Here is an 18,070-nt window from a genome sequence, read left to right on the forward strand (position 1 = left end):
TATATATATATAATTTCTCCCTGCCCTCCTTCAGTGAATTGTGAGCTGAATGCACTGACTTGACTCTTAATAGAATGTGGCAGAAATGGTGGTATGTGACATCTGAGACATCTTTATTCTCTGTTCTGTATCCCTTGTTCTGGGAGATGCTGATGGCCATGTTGTAAGGACACTGGAGCAGCCTTCAGGGCGGCCCCTGTGGCAGGGAAAAAAAGACTCCAGCCAATATCCATGTGGAGGTGCCACCTTGGAATGAGATCCTCCAGCCTCTGTCAAACCTTCAGAATAGTGCATCCTCGGCTGACTTTTTGTTGTTGTTCAAGACAGAGTCTCACTATGTAGTCCAAACTGGCCTTGAAATTAATTATAGTCCAAGCTGGCCTTGAACTCATGGTGATCGTCCTGCCTCAGTCTTCCAAATGCTAAGATTACAGGCATGTATCACCACACCTGGCTTCTTTTTTTCTTTTTCTTGTCCTTTCCCTTTTCTTCCCCTCTCCCTTGTTCCCCTTTTCATTTGAACATTTTCTTCCTTTTTAACAATATCTATTATACTTTTTTTTTTTTTTTTTTTTTTTCTGTACGGGGCTTCAACTCTGCACTTGCCAGACAGGCGCTTATGCCGCTGAGCTATCTCCTCCTCCATTTTGATCCTTATTATTTACACCTTTGGTTTCTCACACCAGAGAAACAATATGATATTTAAACATATGTGTCCCATTTATTTCACTTAAGAGTATATTGTCAAAGTGTGTCCACTTACCCTAGAGATGTCTCAAACCTATCCTTCTTTATGGCACAGTCGTTCTCCATTATATAAAAAAAACCACTTTTTTTATGGGCTATTACAAGATTTCGCTATTACAGATTATGCTGCTATACACATGGGTGTACATATATCATTGTGGTATGATGCTGTTAATTCTTTTGGAAAGATGCTAAAATGAGAATAGCTGGATCAAATGGAACCTCTAGTTTTAGTTTTTGTTATGGAATCTCCACACTGGTTTGCACAATAGTTGCAGTAGTTTACACATTACTGGATGGTAGCCATTCTTTCTGGAATATGTTATATTCATTTACATGTCTTGAATGACCAGTGATGTTGAACATTTTTTTCATATATTTGCCATTTGTATTTCTTCATCTGAGAAATGTCTGTTCATTTCAGATATCCATATTTGGCTTAGGTCTTTAAATTTAGTGGATCTGATTTTTTTTTTTTTTTTAGTTCTCTATTCTAGGTACTAGTCCTTTGTCTGAGGTAAAATTCAGCTGGTAAAATTTTTTTCCTACTCTTGTGTGTTGTCTGTTCACTCTGTTGGTGATTTCTTTTGCTGTGCAAAAGATTTTAATGAGATGAGATCCCAGTTGTTGATTCGTTGTGATAGTTCCTGTGCAATCAGGGTTTCATTCATAAAGGTTTTGCGTATACCACTGTTTTCAAGACTTCTACCTTGGGGCCAGGGAGTTGGTTCAGTAGAATAAGCATTCACCTGGCAAGCACAAGCACATGAGTTCAATCCCCACTTCTGCAAAAAAACAAAACACAAAAAACAAAAAAACCCCACTTCTATCTGTCCTATCTTCAAGCTGATTTAGTGTTTTTTGTTTGTTTTGTTTTTGTTTGTTTTTTGTATTTTAGGGAAGGGTCTACAGGGTGTTCAGGGTCTCACTACTAGATCAGACTTGTAGTGATCCGCCTGTTTACAGCCTCCCAAGAGCTGAGATTACAGGCACGCCACCATGCCCAGTCTCAGTGGCCATCTCAGCAGGTCCTGGGGTCGGGGCCATTACTGCAGGCCCAGTGTTTCTCTTTTAATATTTAGATCTTTGATCCGTTTTGATTTTAGTTTGGTGCATAGTGAAAGATGTGGGTCTAGTTTTCTGGCATGTGGAAATTGGCTGACATCTTAACTATGGCCTCATGGGAGATCCTGTGCCAGAACCTCCTAACTAAAATTTTCCCAGATTCATGATCCATAGAAACAGAAATGGTGTTTGCTTTGTTGCCATGCTCCCACTGGCTTGGGCCAGCACGGGTGCACGCATGTCTGTTTTGTTGGGGGGCTTTAGCCTCGTAGCATCAGACAGTTGGAATTCAAATCTGAGCTGCCTGGCCATGGCACATACAAATGATGGCACTATCATGAACATGTTTGCGCCTCTTGGGACTAGGTTATGCAGCAATAGAAATCATGTTATCCAAGGGTGATGCATCCCAAGATCCCCAGTGGATGCCTGAAACTGTTGATAGTTCAATCGTTGAATTCCATTTTCACTAAACACAGTACTGTTACTTTTGTAGTTACAGATATGGCAGGAAAACTAGTATGACTTTCTTTTCCTTCACAATTTTTAAAGGTAGAAGAAGGGCCGGCCAAATAACTCAGCGAATTAAAATGCCTGCAAGCAGGTGCAGAGCCCCGCCCCCTGGGCATGCTGAGATGGTGATTGAGGCTGGGCGTGGTAGCGCTTGCCTGTAACCCCAGCTCTTGGGAAGCTGTAAACAGGAGAATCACTACGAGTAAGATCTAGTAGTGAGACCCTGAACACCCTGTAGACCCTTCCCTAAAAAAAAAAAAAAAATGGTGGAAGATTTGTTCCTACCACAGATGTTAGCATTTCAGTGAATTGTTTGTGTTGAGAATGTTCACCTTTTCACTTAAAGGAAGTATTGTATGCCTTTTCATTGGTGTAGCTGAATTGTACCTGAATTGCCAGCATTTTTTCCACTTGTGCTTTGGAGTCTTAATTAAATAAGAGTTACTTCAACAGGAGAACCGTGATCCCACTCAGTTAATTTGATAGCTGGGATTGCTGCTAATGGTCTTAGTCAACCTTACTCCTCCCTGGGACGCAACACCTGATACCCACAATTTAAAAGACAGGTGGTTTTTGTTTTGTTTGTTTTGTTTTGTTTTAAAACTCACAGTTTTAGAAGTTCAGTCCATATTTGGCAGGCTCAAACACAGAAACTGCTGGATATGGTACATACTCCTATAATTACAGCCCTCTGGAGGCCGAGGCAGAAGGATCATCAAGAGTTTGAGACCAGCCTGGGCTATGTCGTAAGACCCTCAAAGAAATAAACAAACAAAAACTTATGGAGGGTTTATTTATGGAACTTTCCATTTGATATCTTTTTTTTTTTTTCTGGAACCGGGGATTGAACTCAGGCCCTTGCACTTGCCAGGGAAGCGCTTATTCCACTGAGCCATCTCCCCAGCCCCTCCATTTGATATCTTAAAGTTGTAGTTAACTTTGGATAAGTAAAACTGCAGAGTGGAAGTATAGATAAGAGGATCTGGGGCTGGGGAGATGGCTCAGTAGTATAAGCACTTCCCTGGCAAGTGCAACGGCCTGAGTTCAATCCCTGGTTCTGCAAAAAAAATAGAGATAGGAGCTATTGCAGCTAATGTAAGATCATATGCCTAGCTTTTGAATCAGGCAAAGGGGACTTTGTAGATGACAAAATACTCATTGTATCAAACTTCAAAAATACTGAATTTAAGGGAAAAATTATTTCTTAGGTTCATTGTCTTGATGCCAAGAAACACCCACTCTCAGCGTTTTGCAATTTTTTGTTTTTTTCTCCTCTCTGCACATCTTTTCGTCTAGCTGGCTTCACTTTGTTCCCATAATTTTCATTTAAAATTACACCTCATGCATTTTTCCATGTGGCTACAAATCCTCACAGGAATATATCTTCCCACAATTAATGTGTATTAATTTATTTGACAAACTGTTTTTAACATACTTTGACCATGAAACCCTTCATAAGCCCTATCAACCTTGTCTTATCTGTGTAGAGCTCCATTTTTTTTCCTATTGCAAATCTGTTGTGGTTGGGATCTGGAATTGTCCCTGCAGTTCCACCGGGGCTCAGTCCAGGCTTTTGTAAGGTGATTGGGTCATGGAGTGCTGTCCTTAGCCCCTGTGCTTAGTCCACCAGGTGTTCAAAGCTTAGAGTCCCCTTGGGAGTGGGGTCTTGTGGGGAGGGGGTCTCGGGTGGGGGCTGGAAGGTGTGCCTCCCTCCCTGTCTCCTCCTCCTGCTTCCTGCTCCCGAGGTGGACAGCTCCCCTGCCTGACTGCTTCTGCCTTGAGCTGGCCCACCACACCAGGGCTGAGGCTGTGAGCCAGTAAACCTCTTCTCCTGTGATGGTATTGTGCTTTACACATGAGAAAAGTGACCAACACAAAAAGTCCTATATTTTCAGTGATTAAAGAATCTCAGACCATATTTATTTATTTATTTATTTTTGTGGTACCAGGGATTGAATTCAGGATCTTGTGCTTGCCAGGCAAGCACTTATTCCACTGAGCTATCTCCCCAGCCCCCTATAATGAATTACACACGATAAAAGTGCGTATCTCATACTCCGCATAGAAGGTAGTATTTCAAATAAATTTAAAATCCTAATGTTATTAGAAATTTTAATGTTTATAAAAACATGCACATAAATACAGTTTCTCACACCATTGAAACTGTAGTGCATATAATTTCCAGTAACCTACTTTTCTCACATTTTTTCTTCTTTCCATTTTGTGTATAGGTTTTTCTCTAGGTCTGTCTTGCACTTATTTATGGATGCCCCATAGCTCTTCATGAAAAACACTTAGATGGTTTTCCTCTTTTTTTTTTTGCTTTTTATAGACAATAGGGAAGAGCGCAGCCCAGTATACATACTTCTGCACATTTGTATTATTTCCTTAGGATTCATACACAGCAGCTCAACAGTCTAAACACAAAGATTTCAACCACACATTCCTAAAAACACAACAGGTGTGGGCCCGGTCCAGGGCTTTTGTACTGCTGTCTCCTCCGCCCAGAATGCTCTCTCTCATCCTCATCCCTGAGTGGCTGGTGCATCCCTTCATGCTGGATTCAACTCTTGACAACTTCTGCAGAGGCCCCTCCCCTGTCCTGCTGCACCGACCCAGCTGTTGCAGGTCCAGCCACCTCGGGCCCACAGCACTGCTTGGTGGTGACATGTCCCATTCTTGTCCATGATGGAACGTGGGCCCTTTCCGTGCTTGTACACATTTATGTATACATGATATGGTAAGTGTAAATGTGCAACCCAAGAAGCGAGACACTGAGAGTGACTGACCTTACCCTGTGGACTGCTATCCCATCCCACAGCCTTTCTTTCTCTATCCCAAATTTTTTTTTTTTTTTTTTTTTTGTATTTTTTGGGAAGGGTCTACACGGTGTTCAGGGTCTCACTGCTAGATCAGACTGGTAGTGATCCGCCTGTTTACAGCCTCCCAAGAGCTGAGATCATAGGTGCAGGCCACCACGCCCAGTCTCAATTGTTGTTTCAGCACGCCCCAGGGTGAGGCCGGCATGACAGGCCTAGGGATTGAACCCAGCCCCTGCCTCTAATCCGCTGAGCTATTTGGCCAGCCCCAAACTTCTTTAACATTTTTTAAAAAAACATGAACAGTTTCACTGGGGTCTAACTCACATAAAGCACTAGTCACTTGTTCACAGTGTATAATTCAGGGGCTGTTAGCATAGTCACAGTTGTGCAGCCACCACCACCACCACAGATTTTACAGTATTCTCATTTTGAAAAGAAACCCTGCCCTCATTAGCAGCTGTGCCCCATCTGCTCTCCAGCCGCGCTAATCCCTGGCTCTCGGAAGCTGGTAATCCACTTTCTGTCTCGGTGCATTTGCCTATGCTGGACATTGTATGTCGGTGAAATCATATAGTATGTGGCCTTTGGGGCTGACCCCTTATTTACTATCCTATTTTCTAGATTCATCAGTACTGTAACAAGTATTAGAATTTAATTCCTTTTTATTGCCAAATAATATTCCATTGTGTGGATTTGTGACTTATTAGTTGATGAGCATTTGGGCTGTTTGTTCTTTAATGCTATTGTGAGTAATACTGCTATGAATATTTATATGCAAGTTTCTTTGTGACACATTTTCATTTCTCTGCAGCTGATAACCAGGGGCATAATTCCTGGGTCATGTGGTAGCCTTAATGTAAATTTAAGCTTTCAAGAGGCTCCAGTATTCCATAGGGGTTGCACCAGCCTTGGGATGGTGGTGCACACCTGTAATCCTAGTACTCAGGAGGCTGAGGCATGAGGATTGCTGTGATTTCAAACCTAGCCTATGCTACATAGCGAGTTTAAAGTCTGCCTGAACTATATAATGAGACCCTATCTCAAAAACCAAACCAAGGGGCCAGGGAGATGGCTCAGTGGAATAAGCGCTTCCCTAGCAAGCGCAAGGGTCTGAGTTCAATCCCCGGTTCCGCAAAAAAAAAAAAAAGTAAAAACCAAACCAAGGGGGCCGGGAGATGGTTCAGTAGGATAAGTGCTTGACTGGCAAGCACAAGGATCTGAGTTCAATCCCTGGTTCCGCAAAAAAAAAAAAAAAAACAACCCAAACCAAAGAAAAGAAAACCAAACCAAACACACACACAAAGCAGTAACTGTACCAACTTACATTTCAATTTCAAGTGTATGAAGTTCTATTTCCCCCTCTTCCCTACACCTTAAAATATGCATATTCTTAGCTGGGCACACTTAACTGAGAGGCTGAGGCAAGAGGATCATGTTTTGTGTTTGAGGCCATTTAGGGTTACATAGTGAGTTCAAGGCCAGCCTGAACTACATAGCAAGACCCTGTCTCCTAAAATGAAAAAAAAAATTCATATTCTTAAAAAATATTTTTTTCTTTTTTTATTTTTCTTTTTATTTTTCAACAAATAATACACTGCATATATTCTTCTTAGTGGTTAATTTTTCTTTTTTTATTTTTTATTTTTCAACAAATAATACACTGCATATATTCTTCTTAGTGGTTAATTTTTCTTTTTTTATTTTTTATTTTTCAACAAATAATACACTGCATATATTCTTCTTAGTGGTTAAAAAATATTTTTTTCTTAAAAATATTATATTTTGTTCAGTATTGTTTTTTTTTTCCCTGTATTTTAGGGAAGGGTCTACAGCATGTTCAGGGTCTCACTACTAGACTGGACTCAATGGCAGGCCAGGGGATCAAACCCCCGGCCCCTGCGCCTGAGGCGCTTTAATCTGCTGAGCTATTTGGCTGGCCCTTTTAGTATTTTTTTTCTACCACTACAAGTTATCCAACCCAGGGGAACTCTACTACTGAGCTACATTCTTTTATTATATCTTATTTTGACTGAGGGTCTTACTAAGTCACTAGGTTGCCTAGGCTGGACTTGACTTTTCGATCTTCCTGCATCAGCTTCCCAGAGTGCTGGGATTAGAGAGACTTGCCACCACATCTGGCTTTTTGGGGGGGTGGTAGCACCGGGTTGAACCGGGGTGGGTGGGTATTACGATGCTAGGCAAACGCTCTCCCTCTACACTGCGTTCCTAGCCTTGTCTTCATTCCCAGTTATCAAAAGATACTATGTTTTATGAAAAATCTACTTCTCACTTTTTCTATCAGTGCTAAGATTCACCCATGTTATTGCACCTCTGTGGAGCTTGTTCATTTTCCAGGATAGGAATATATAGTTTTCCTTTGTGTTTATGGTCACTTGGAATATTGCCAGTTTTTCTCCTGTGAGAGGTGCTGCCCATAGCAGGCCTGGGCGTGTTCCTGCAATCTCGGAGCTGGCCTGTACCGGGGCAGTCTGCCAGGCAGCGTGGGCATGAGTCCCCCACCCCGCCCAGCGCTGGATATCCTCCAGGGTCTTCATCTTTGCTTGCATTATTCTCTTTTAGCACCCTGTTTTCTTCATAGTACTTACCATGTCCTGAAAGTTTGTTCTTCTCCATGGCAATATCAGCTCTAAGTGGACAGATTTTTGCTTGTTTTGTTTACTGTTCCAATCCTAGGACAGCATCTGGAACACAGTAGGTCCTCACATGTTTATTGGACGAATCAAAATGACTGCTTTGTCATATGTGTGCTCAAATTCCCATGGAGGGCTGGTGAGATGGCTCAGTGGTCTAAAGCACCTACTTAGAACAAGCTTAGCAAAGCAAGGGGACCACAGTTCAATCCCCCAGCACCACATGCCAACCAGCCCCGCCCCCTGGTGGGCTGAGCTGGCCACACACACACACACAAATAAATAAAATTTAAAAAAAAAAAAAAATTCCCATGGAAGCCCAGAGAAGGATGTCAAAGTTTGGAAACGCCTCAGACTCCAGTTTGCCACTACCGTATGGTTGTCAGTGTGTGCAGACTGCCGGGTCCTTTCCAGTTATTGCCCAGGGGTCAGAAAGGGAGGTTTTTGGAGGCAGTTACCAACCCCCTGGTGGCTAATTTACTCCCTCGGCCTCCCCAAGCCTCCTTCCTTCCATTCTGCACAGTCACATTCTCCAGTCATAGGCCTGTGTCTTCCCTTGTCTGAGCTCTTCCATGATTTCCCCCTTAGCCTCAGGAGTTTAGATGTTCTTTGAATCCCCCAGGCCTACAGTGGGCTGGGCCCTGCCCACCAGAGCTACTGCCTCTCCCATTTTCCCTGTATGGGGCCGCCTTCCATCCAGGTCCTTGCTGCAGGCCGTGGTATGAGCCTTCTGCCTCTAGTGCAGGCTGTCACTGCTGCGCATCCTTCCCTTGTTCTAGTGCTGCTCCTCCTTGCCTCCCCTTTTGGCAGGTGCTGGGGATCAAATGCAAGGCCTTGTGCCTGCATGGCAGCTCTATTTTCCACTCTCTGTCTTTCCCTCTTTTTTAATCTTTTTGCCTCTTAAAGCTGTCCTAACTACACATGTCTTTTCCTGAGTGCTCTGTGCTTACTTGACACTCAGGGCAGATAGTTCTTTAGTACCCACCTCCTCTAAGTGACATTTTCAGAAACATTCATAATATAAAGTGAATAATACGAATGATAATGGCCAGAAAAGAAATACACATAGTGGAAATATTTTTTGTTGAACTTTGTATGTGCAATTCATGGTGATAAAGATAAATATTACAGTATATAAAAGAGAAAAGGCTGGGTGTGGTGGTGCACGCCTGTAATCTTAGCACTCGGGAGGCTGAGGCAGGAAGATTACTGTGAGTTTGAAGCCAGCCTGGGGTACCAGGTGAGTTCAGACTGAGTTGCATATGAAACCCTGTCTCAAAAGACAAACTAGGGCTGGTGAGATGGTTCAGTGGTCTAAAGCACCTACTTGGAACAAGCTTGGCAAAGCACAGCCACAATTCAATACCCCAGCACCACATGCCAGCCAGCCCCGCCCCCAGGTGGGCAGAGCTGCCCCCCCCAATAAATAAATAAATGTTAAAAAAAAAAGACAAACCAAAAGAAAAGAAATGGGTGTGGTGTTGTATACCTGTCATCTCAACTGCTCTGGAGGCTGAGACAAGAAAATCAATCACAAGTCAAAGGACAACTTGGACAATTTAGCAAGATCTTGTCTCAAAATTTGTATTCCCTGGGTTTGATCTTTTCTCCAGTAGTACCATAGAACAATACAAAGCAAAATAAAAAGTCAGGAAACAGAGACATATACCATTAGGCATAGTGGCATATACCTGTAATTCCTGCACTCTGGGAGCCTGAAACAGGATTGTTCTAGCAATTTAATAATTCAGTGAGACTCAGTCTCAGAAAAGGTGGTGGAGGGAGAGCCTGGGGGATGAACTGTATAATGCAGAGGCCTGGGCACAATTCCCACTACTGCAAACAACATCACAAAAAAAGTAATACATCAACACGTTTCAATTTCTGATTTTTTTAAACATTTATTTTTTTTTTTTTTAATTTTATTTTTTTTGTGTGTGGCCAGCTCAGCCCACCAGGGGGCGGGGCTGGCTGGCATGTGGTGCTGGGGGATTGAACCGCGGTCCCTGTAGCTTTGCTAAGCTTGTTCTAAGTAGGTGCTTTAGACCACTGAGCCATCTCACCAGCCCCCTCATTTTTTTTTTTTTGAAAACGTTTAAAAGACATGCTCAGATAGCAAATTGTCACAAAAGTAATTACATTTACAATTTAAAAGTAAAACTTTAAAAGAACCGGTATTCAGTATGGAATTTGAATTTGGTAAAACATAACTTCACTAAATGGTAATATAAGTTTACAAAATTACAAATCTTACAGTTGTAACACTTTAAAATTTAAATATGAGCTTTTCAGGCGGTCACGTGGAAGGACAGGATTGAAGCAACTCAGCTTCTACCTTGCAGCGCTGTCATTGCTCATTTGGCCCTACTGTTCCAACAGAATCATGTGTTACTGAACAGGCTGTAGATGCAGCCAGGCAGCAGCAAGCTTGGACAATTCCACACTGCTAAGAACTTAAAACCAGCGCTACAGCTGGTTCTGGTTCCTTGGGTGTTCTGACTAACCCCATAACTGGGAGTGCTTAGAACTACATTCTTGGGGGCTGGTTGAGATGGCTCAGTGGTCTAAAGCACCTACTTAGAACAAGCTTAGCAAAGCTACAGGGACCGCGGTTCAATCCCCCAGCACCACATACCAGTCAGCCTGCCCCCTGGTGGGCTGAGCTGGCCACACATACACACACACACACACACACACACACATATACATAAAAATAAAAAAAATTTTAAAAATGAACTACATCCTTGTCCCGGGCTGGGGGTTTGGCTCAGCGGTAGAATGCTTGCCTAGCAAGCTGGAGGCCCAGGGTTCGGTCCTCGGCACCAAAAACAACAACAAAAAAGAACTACTCCTTGTCGAAGTTTTACTAGTGAAAGCGTAAAGTGTGCTGATTTAAAACTTATAAATGGGGGCCAGGGAGATGGCTCAGTGGAATAAGTGCTTCCCTGGCAAGTGCAAAGGCCTGAGTTCAATCCCCGGTTCCGCAAAAAAAAATAAATAAATAAAAATAAAGCTTATGAACATACCAGGGATTGAACTCAGGACCCTGTGCTTACCAAGCAAGTGCTTATTCCACTGAGCTATCTCCCTGGCCCACAAACATATTACTAAAGCTCAAGCTAGACCAACAACTTGATTTTCTCTGGGGAGGAGTATTTTGTCACCGACATGGTTTAGATTTGTGGTGCAAGGTGATAACAGAAAGCAGACTGACTTTCAGTGAGTTTTATTCTCCAAAGCTCTGCCGACAGTGCACTTGCCCCGCTAGCCTGCACAGCGCCTCTGGTTACTCCTGAGGGGCAGGGAGCACTCAGCCACTTCCACAGTCCACCCTGCGCTTGTGCACACTTACGGCCCCATGACGTCAGAGGCTCTCACCATCCTAGGCCCAGCACCCAGCAGAGCTTGGCTTAGTACACAGGTGCTAAGAATGTGGTATCTTAGTACCTGTGCAGTGAAGGAAAGAAGCGACCACCAGACGTGTGAGCGTGCCCATGCTAGATTACCCCAACTGTGTCTAATTTGAAAACACCCATCTTCTAACTTCCAGTGTCTCCAGGGACATTCAGAATGGAAACCTAAGCCAGGTGTGTCCTGCATGTGTATGATCCCGGCACACTGGGAGACTGAGGCAGGACCACAAATTTAAGCTCAGTCTTGGTAATTTACCAAGACCCAGTCTCAAAATAAAAAGTGAAAAAAGGCCTGAGGATGCAGCTGAGTGAAAGCCACAGGTACAATTGCCAGTTTTTTGTTTTTTTTTTTTTTTAAGTTTGATTCATGTAAATTTCATTTTAAAAAATTAATAAATTGTACATGGTGGTGCAGTCCTGTAAATCCTGTAATCCCAGCACTCTAGAGGTTGAGGCAGGAGGATCACAGGTTCAAGGCCAACCTGGGCTATAGAAAAGATTTCTTTTTTTGGTGCCAGGGAGATGGCTCAGTGGAATAAGCGCTTCCACTGAGTTCAATCCCTGGTTCTGCAATAAAAAAAAAAAAAAAAAAAAAAGATTTCTTTTTAAATAAATGAAAGGCAAATTTATGCATGTTTATCATATACAAAGTGATATGTTGATGTACATACAGTTGTTTTTTGTTTTTTGTCTTTTTGAGAAAAGGTTTCAATAAGCAGTTCACACTGGCCTTGAGCTCACTTTGTAGCCCAGGCTGGTCTGGAACTCCCAACCTCCTGCCTCAGCTTTCCAGCAACCTCCTGCCTCAGCTTTCCATGTGCTGAGATTACAGGCATGTGCCACCATGATACACTATTGAAATTAATCCCATTTAAGATAGTTTAACGAGGGGCTGGTGAGATGGCTCAGTGCTCTAAAGCACCTACTTAGAACAAGTTTAGCAAAACACAGGGACCACGGTTCAATCCCCCAGCACCACATGCCAGCCAGGCCTGCCCCCTGGTGGGCTGAGCTGGCCACACACACACACACACACACACACACATAAATTAAAAAAAAAACAAAAAACATAATCCTAAAATAGTTTAACGATTATGCTAGTGCATTTACAAACCCTTTTGAGTTTGGAGTGCTGGGGCTTGCACCCAGGACCTTAACTTTTATTTGGGGGGTAGTGGGAATTGAACTCAGGACCTTGCATGTGCCAGGCAGGCCCAGGGCCTTGTGTACCCCTCTACTATGCCCCTTATCTGTGTCTACTGAGCACTTGAAATATGGCTTAAGCAAACTGAAATTGGTTGTAGCTCTAACTACTCATTATATTTCATGGAGATAGTATACAACATATAAAGGGTCCCATTTGCATTTTTCTACTGATAAGTTGTTGAGATTATATTTTGGATATTAATAAGTGATGTTTATATTTGGATCAAATAAAATATATGAACATTAATTTCAGTTATTTCTTTTTCTTCAATTATTGTGGATGCTGGATTGTGTCTGTGTTTGTGTATGGTGGGGGGATTGCATAGGCAGCTATTGAACAATTTAAAATTACACTTGTGTTGGGGCTGGAGAGATAGCTCAGAGGCATAAGCACCTGCCTGGCAAGCACAAGGACTCGAGTTTGATCCCTGGCCCCTTGTGCCTTGTGGTCTCTGCCCAGATACCCGGGCCCGCCATACAGCCCTGTAATGAGCATGGTAGTGAATGCCTGTAATCCCGGCACTCAGGACGTTGGACCAGGAGGATCTCTGTGTGTCTGAGACCAGCCTGGGGACTACAGAAATGAGCGCTGGGACCCAGTGAGATAGCTCAGCAGACAAAAGTGCTTGCTTAAGCAAGCACAGAGACTGTGTTCGATCCTGGCACCACATGCCATGCCAGCCCCGCCCTCGGCCAGCTGAGCTGGCCAGAGTCCAGGTAGTGGTGCATGCCTGTAATTCCACTGCTGAAACCAAGAGGATCACCACGAATCCGAGCTGCGTAGTGAGACCCTGTAACAACCAAATACATTAAAAAAAAATAAATAAATAAGAGCACAAGGCCAGCCTAAACTGCATAGTGAGACTGTCTCAAAAAATAAAAAGAAAAAAATAAAACTATACTTGTGGCTTGTGCTATATTTCTATTAGAGAGCACTGTTAGAGAAATTGAAGGTGTTTTCTTCGAAAAATAGAGGTGACAACATTTTGTTTGTTCCAAAGCTTTGGGGGCGGATAGATGACTCAGTGGAATAAGCACTTCCCTGGCAAGCTCAAGGACCTGAGTTCAATCCCCATATCCACCAAAAAAATCACAAAAAACAAAGCTTTAAAATGTTTTAGGGATGGGGACGTAGTTTGGTGGTACATCACCTGCCTGATATGTGTAAGGTCCTGGGATATCCATCCTCAGCATTAGGAGGGCAGGGAGGGAGAGAATTTTTTAAGGGTGGTGGGGGTAGATAACCATTCTGTAAAATTCCGAAGTCGTAAAAGCCCTGACCAAATGTTGAACTGCCATCTGTGAGATGTAGAGACTACGGAAATTTCAGTCTTTCAGCTTTGGACTCCCAGAAGTGACTCACATTAATTATGGATATACTGGAATTTTAAACAATACTAGGCTCCAGGATTTGAAATCAAACTACTCACTGTTATGAGTCTCTAGGGGTTCACCTTTTTTTTTTTTTTTTTTGCCTCAGTTTGTTCATCTTCCAAATAGGAAAGCATAATGAGACCCTGGGACACAGTAAGCATGTAGTGAGTGGCACATGGAACAGGAACAAGTAAAAATATAGTCTACTGTGTGTTCTTTTTCTTTTTAAAGAGTATAAAGACAGTAAAAAGATGTGGTTGTCAAGGTTGGGGGGATTGGGTAAGTGAAGCCCAGGGGATTTTTTTTAGGGTAGTGAAACTTTTTATATTATGATTGTAGATTTGAGTCTCATTAGGCAAAATTTATTGAATTTTACAGCACAAAGAGTGAAACTTAACTTTTTTTTTATGAGCAGAATGTATTTATTGAGAGAAAGAAAGCTCCTGTCCAAGAAAGGGACAGGAGGGGGGCCTGAGTGGGTGGCCCCATAACATTTTAAAAGTTCAGAATTTGAAAAATCCTTTAGGACAGGTAGAGAATTCAAAAATGGAATACAGAATTTCATAAAATAGTTGAAAGGTGTAGCTGAGTTGTGGAATGTGTATTTAGATGCTTAAGGCCCTGGTTTCAACCCCCAGTATGCTCCCCCTCAAAACAACTTGAATATAAATGAATGGAACAACCTTATTAAGAAGGTGGGTGACAGGATGCTGACCTAACTTCAGAAATGAGTGGAGTTTGCAACCGTAACAGCCAAGGAAAGTATATGCAAGGCTGTACTCTGTCTGACAGCTTCTCACAGGGGTGTGGGGCAACAGTTTAATACTGTTGAGCACGTATCAAACTGGAATTGAGCAGTCAAGTCATGATTAGCAGTTGACAAAAGCCATGTTTCCTCTGATGGGGTGGGAATTCACAGCTATGCACAGGGAAAAAGACTAGAATGATACATGTAATAGACTTTAGAGTTCTAAATATAAATATGAGCTCATCTTTAGCTTAATGTGTATGCAGATGGTTACAAATGGAAATCTAAATCTTTTTTTTTTTTCTTTTTGCAGAACTGGGAATTGAACTCAGGCCCTTGCACTTGCCAGGCAAGTGCTTGTTCTACTGAGCCATCTCCCCAGCCCCCATGGAAATCTAGATATGTGGATACATATGAGATGCTACACACACTTATATTTCTTTGTTCTATCAGTTAAGAAATCTTCAAAGAAATGACATGACTCACCCAGTGAGTGCCCACATCTTAAGTTTCTAATACCATTCTCCCAAACAAGGAATCGGAGCTCTTGAGACCTGGTGATTTAGGATTAAGGCAGGAAATATACAAGAAGAGAGTGAGCATCTTAAAAGTGCTGGAAAAATAAAGAAATGCCTGATAGCAGCAATGACAAGACCAAGTCCACAACTGTGGAAGGCTCTCCTTGAAAGAAGAGCAATCATCTCCATTTTGGCTGTGCCTATTTCCTTGTATTGATAGGTACAGAGCTGGCTAGGACTTTTTCTTATCCCTTCAATTGACTTGTAAATTGAGCTGGTGGTAGTCTTTGAAGATGGCAAGTGTGTTTCCCCTGTAACTCCCACCTGCTGCTCTTTAATATGAGCCAGGTTGAGATGGGGCAAAGAGCCAATGCTCCATGCTGTCAGCTGGTATCAAGCCTCTAGATAGAGGCGATGACTTCCTGTGGCCTGAAAGATTACACATCAGAGCTGAAGCACTGGACCCCAAAACATTAGATACTATCTCAGTGGTATAACATAGATTACTCTCTGCGTATCCTTTTCTGCATATCACAGAGGTAAATGCAGGCCTCCTACCTAGCCCAGCTCACAGTACTCACCAACTACCTGCCAATCTTAGTCATTCATCCTCAAGCCACTCCTTCATGACTGAATAAAAACCCTGTTTGGCCCTGGGCCGAGGCCATTGTTCCAGATAACCCGGCTGGATTTAGGACCCCTTGGCTCCTATAACTATAAATATACTTTAGTGTCTTTATTTTCACTGTGGGTTGCACTGGGTGTGGTAGATTGGAATTAATTTGATGGGATTCCAATAATTTATCCATGGGTTTACAAATATAAACTTCCTGGACCAAGATGAGGACCCAGAAAGGCTCTCTATATACAATGTGGCATGGTGGTGCACACCTGTAATCCCATGTCTGTGGACGCAAAATTAGGGGGTCAGCCTGGGCAATAATGAGACTTTGTTAGAAAAAAATAACGTCTGGGCCCGGCCAAATAGCTTAGTGGGTTAAAGTGCCTGCAAGCAGGCACAGGGGCCAGGGGTTTGATCCCTGGGCCTGCCGTGCTGGCCCCACCCCCAGGATGCACTGAGATGGTGATTGAGACTGAGCATGATGGACCACGCCTGTAATCCCAGCACTTGGGAGGCTGTAAACAGGAGAACCCTGAACTGTAGACCCTTCCCTAAAGTACAGAAAAAAAGAAAAAAAAATATATAAAAAGTTTGGTTTTTTAAATGGTGCAAGGCTGCTTCCACAAAGCTGTCAGCCTCAGGTTGCTGGAGTTCGAACCTCACAACTCTCCCGCTGGCCAAAAGTGCCCTGAAGGCATTCGAGGAACCAAAAGAAAAAAAAAAACCCTTAAATGGTGCAAAGTCTTAAAAACATTCGCGGGCCAGTGTTATAGCTCAGTGACACAGGGCCTGGCAAGCACAAGGTCCTGAGTTTAATTCCCGGTACCAAAAAGTTAAACAAACTCCTCAATACTTTATTATTTAGATTTTAGAGTATAGAAACTATTATGCAGTTATGCAGCCTGTCTGCCTCAAAAACAGAATTTCTCAGATTGAGAGAAATTAAGACTACATTTTCAATATGTTCTGAATCCAGCAGTTAAGATTGTTCAATAGAAGTCAGTTACTAATTAGGTCAATGTCTCATGCACCAAAAAAATTCAGGGAACAAGATAAAATGAGTAACTCCTTTATCATTTTAAATTAAATGGCCTTTAATTGAAGAATTTCACATACAGATTATATCAACCCTAATGACTACATCTGTATTGCCTAAAATTGCTTTAGTAGAGAAGGGCACGTATTGTTGCATAATTGAAACATTTTTGCTCCCTTATATAAAATATCAGCCAAAGGCTGCAACTGGTGGAGATGTTACTGCTAGCTCCTAATTTAAAAATTCCTTAAAAAAAAAAAAAAAAAATCGAGTCTAGTTACTTTGAAGCTAAAGACGAGAGCAAGGTTGAAGCTCATTGGTGTTGTCCCGGGCCAAGGGCGGGGCCTCAGCTAAGGGACCTGCCAATTGGTAGGCCGCCCGGGAGCGCCTGGGATGGAGCTCGAAGTCCATTGGCTGCGCCTCTGGAGGATGGTGTAATGGACTGCCGAGGCCCGAGCGGCTGGTTTCTAGGCAACCGGGGCTTGAAAGAACCGCTCAGATTTCTGCGCTCTTCCCCAGCTCCCCCTTCCGGAGGGGGCAGGGCGGCCTGGATTTGAGGGCCGGTGATGTGGGGGTTGGGAATTAAGGGGACATGGCCGATTTTGGACCCAACCAACCTAGGAATGCCGCATTTGAAGTGGATTTGACCAATCGGGCCTGTGTGCTCGCTTGAAAACGTTCATCCAAACAAAGGTCTGAGGAAGAAAGAGAAAATACCCATAAATTCCGTTTTTTTCTAAAGAGGAGACTGGTATCCCCCATCCCATCCATGGATATTGAATTTAGGGCCTCCATACCGAGCTATAACCCTAGTCCAGTTTTTTTATTTTTATTTTGAAATCGAGTTCTAAATTACCCAGGCTGGGCTCAAACTTGGGATCCTCCTGCTTGTACCTTCCAGATAGCTTGGGGGAATACAGGCGATTGTCCCCACACCCAGGTTACATGTAGTAGGTCCCAATACTTCATGAGAGAAAGAAATGAAGGACACAGAGATAGAGGTTTGGGGTGTGGGTAGAGGTCGATAATGTGGACCACGTGGGTGGCTTAAGACTGAGGGCTGTCCTTTTGGGCAGAAAGTTGGGTTACAAACCTAGAGCTGAAAGGGTGCTGCAACTTCGGATACAGGATATAGGAGGTGGGGTCGCTGGAGCGCTGGAAGGTGCCCCTTGTGTCTCTCCTGGTACTGGGAGACTTGACCTTACACTCTTCCCTGGCTTCCCACCCACCGGCTGTTCCACTTAACAGCTGCCAGAGCTCCAGCTCTGTAGATCCCCCAGCCCTATAACAAACAGTACCTGGTTCATTGAGTCAGTGTCAGAACTCAGTTAATGTTTATAAAGTGTTTTGGTTTT

Source organism: Octodon degus, unplaced genomic scaffold, assembly GCF_000260255.1.
Source record: "Octodon degus isolate 3935 unplaced genomic scaffold, OctDeg1.0 scaffold00037, whole genome shotgun sequence".
Lineage (NCBI taxonomy): Eukaryota > Metazoa > Chordata > Mammalia > Rodentia > Octodontidae > Octodon > Octodon degus.